The sequence below is a fragment of the Lepidothrix coronata genome, unplaced genomic scaffold (assembly GCF_001604755.1).
Source record: "Lepidothrix coronata isolate B3197 unplaced genomic scaffold, Lepidothrix_coronata-1.0 Scaffold443, whole genome shotgun sequence".
Taxonomy (NCBI): domain Eukaryota; kingdom Metazoa; phylum Chordata; class Aves; order Passeriformes; family Pipridae; genus Lepidothrix; species Lepidothrix coronata.
In genome coordinates, this window is record NW_016690623.1 from 17,524 (window position 1) to 20,784 (window position 3,261).

Here is a 3,261-nt window from a genome sequence, read left to right on the forward strand (position 1 = left end):
ATTATATTATATATAATTATACATATAATACAATTATATTATATTATATATATTATGTTATACATACTATATTAATATATATTAATGTATATTAAATCAATATATATTATATAATATATAACAATAATATGTATAACATATAAAATACATATAATATAAATTCTATATATTATATAATAAGAAATATATATATTAAAAATATATAATTTTTATTATTTAGGGGTTTTTTTTAGTATTTTTTTCCCTTGAAATAATCAAGGAGCCACCAAGTCCTGTGTTCAGCCCCTCAGTGAGACCAGAACTCCACAAAACCCAAGAGATAAAACCACGGAAAAGCACCAGGCCGAGCAGGAAAGTTAATAATCAGCAATAAGCAGCAGATTAAACCCACTGGAAGTGGGGGAAACGAAGCCTGAGAGCTCAAAAAGGTGAAATTTAAACCTACTTTATTTTCAGTTCCTGTTTTCCTGCAGAGCTGAGCCCCTGAGCTGGTGAAAGTCACGGCAGGAACACCAGGAGGAAGTGCTAAAACAGCTTTTTTTTTTTAACATTTTTTAGCAAGGGTTGGGGTGTTTTTTCTTTGCATCAACTGCAAAGTTTATTCCGAGCCCAAAGAGCGAGATTTGAGGAGCAGGAAGGGGAACTTTCCCATGAATAAGAGAAAATGAAGGATAAACCCTCGGATCTTGGAAGGCCTGGGGACAACCCAAGTCACTCCAGGTGCTTCCTTTTGGTAATTCAGCTTTAAAATATTCAGAAAATCCACTAAAAATAGTAATAATTAAGATACCCCCGCGAAATTTTGTGTAGAATTCCAGTCTCCACCCAAATCTCTCTTGCCCAAAATTAACCAGCACAAGCCAAAGCCTTTCAGGAGCTGTTTTTAGAAAGGGATGAAAAGAACAATAACAAGAAGTGATTTTTAATGTTGTTATAAACAGCGTCCCACGAAGACAAAGCAAACCTGATGAGGGGAATTATAAGCTGTTCATTTTTTTTAATTTTGCATTTTTATCAGCTCTCCCTTTATTTTAAAAAAAAATAAGAATATAAAAGACATATAAACCACACACATAGAAAAAAATATAAAGGCACAACTGGCATAGAGAGGATAAAAAACCAGACATGTTCCTGAGTTAATAATTCTGCTGTGGGTGTGAAGGAAGAGAAATGAGCAGCAGCAGCAAATTTTCCCTCTTTTCCTTCTTTTTTAATGTGGGAGATCCTTCTCCAGGCAGGAATTGTGGAAAAGTGCTGGAGAGGGACACAAAGCACTTACCTGGGCAAAAAAAAAAACAAACAGCTGAAGGGAGAAGAAAAATCAAAGATACACCCTGGGGATGCATCTTGTTGGCAGCAGAAATCAGAACTGGGGGCTTTGGAGAAAAGGGCAAGAGAACATTCCCTGAAAAACCGGGAGAAAAATCTCTGGGATGGACCCGGGTGAAGTCCCAACTCGCCTTTAAAAGGGAGAAGGAGCCCAAAATTTGGGAGGTCCCTCCCCAGGGAACTTAATCAGGTGTTCACCTCTCACTCAGCAGCCAGGGGGAAAAAAAAATTGGAGATTTTTTAAAGTTAAATGTTGGAAAATAACGGAATTTTCTCCTTTTTTTTCCAGGTCAGAGGCCTCTGGACACAACTCAGCTCCTGTCGGCTCTTGGGATCAACTTCATTTAAGAGTTGCCAAAAGCAGGAGCTCAAGTTTTAAGTAAATCCTCCCAAAACTTCCAGAATCCAAGAAAACACTTGGCAAACCTTATCCTGGACTTTCTGGGATTGCAATGGATTCCCACTTTGGGAGGCCAAGCTCCCCTGCAGCTCTTCCAGCAGGAGGACCCCAAAATCAGACCCCAAAATAAGGCCTGATTTCAGGGCTTTGGGGTTTCCCTGCAGCAAAGCTTTGTTTTCAGACTTAATATCCCACATTATTATATTCCCAGGGAAGAGAGGTCATGTTGGCATCACCTTTGGAGATTCCAAAGGCAAAGCCCAGCTTTGGGGAAGGGCTGGAGCAGTTTTAGTGCTCCCACAGGAGAGAAGAGCTGTTCAATCCAAGGGAAAACCCAACAAATCCCAGCAGGACCCTCCGGAAAACGCGGCCTTGCTGCACTCCCAAGGTCGGTTGTGCCTCCAGAAGGCTCTTTATCTACAGAATCCCAGGGTTATTTGGGTTGGAAAAGCCCTCCAAGGTCATCAAATCCAACTTTTGACCCGTCCCTGCCCTGTCCCCCAGCCCAGAGCACCGAGTGCCACGGCCAGTCCTTCCTCGGCCACCTCCAAGGTGGGGACTTCCCGGCAAATATTTGGGATAAAAACCCTCGAGAATTCCTATATTCACACTGTTTCACCCCAAAAGGTGCCAGAGGATAAGTAAAGAGCTCAGCAAAGTGCTGAGGCACCACAAATATTCCCCTGAACTCCTTAAAGCCCAGCCCAGGAGAGGTCTCAGCGCTCGATCCCTCTCCGAGGCGTCGGATCAGGAGTCATTTGAAGCATCATCTCCCCAAGGGAATCCCAAGATTTCCCTCAATTAGAACAATCCTTCCGTGTTTCATCCTCAGACCAAAGCAGGGAGTGCTCATGGCCATAATTCAGGTGTTAAACTCAAACCTTACATGGGGTGTCCCCCAAAAAAAAGCGGGATATCGGCTGCTCCACGACGGAGCCGACGGAGCTGCTTTGAGCTGGAGCACCTTTCTCTCCAAGAATAACAGTAATTGGAGAGTCCTTCAGGGAATCTGCTTCCCTGCAGCCCAAATGAGGCATCACCTCTGATCCCAAAGCAATCATCTCCAAGAGGCAGGAGAGCCTGTTCATTAAGGAGGGAACACGTAAATGAAGCTTCTCCCACTCCCGCCACGGAGCTTCAAATATCCCTGTTGGAGCCCAGGGAAAAGCCCCAGGAGCAGGGGGGTTCTAAAGGGAGCTGGGATTTTCCAGCCCCTTCATCAGGAGTTGGGCAGGAGCTCAGGCTTGGGCCAGGCACAGGATGGGAAATCCGGGCAACGAACCACGAAGTGGTTTCATTTTTCCACGTGGAAAAAACACTTGGTTTGTCTCTTATCACAGAATCATGGAATAACCTCAGCTGGAAAGGACCCCCCAAGGATCATTTAATCCAGCTCCTGGCCTTGCACAGGACACCCCAACAATGCCACCCCTTCATGGGATGTTATTCCAAGGGAGCAAAGGGAACACCGGGAGACAAGCCCGGGTTGGGGAGACACAAATAAATGTACCTTCATTCCCATCACTGCTGCA

The 3,261-nt window shown here is 43.9% G+C and overlaps 1 protein-coding gene across 1 annotated transcript in view; it reads right to left on the reverse strand.

Annotated features, from left to right (window-relative positions):
* PIAS4 (protein inhibitor of activated STAT 4) overlaps nucleotides 1-3,261 on the reverse strand; it is a 22,516-nt gene that overhangs the window by 10,310 nt on the left and 8,945 nt on the right. The window lies entirely within an intron of this gene.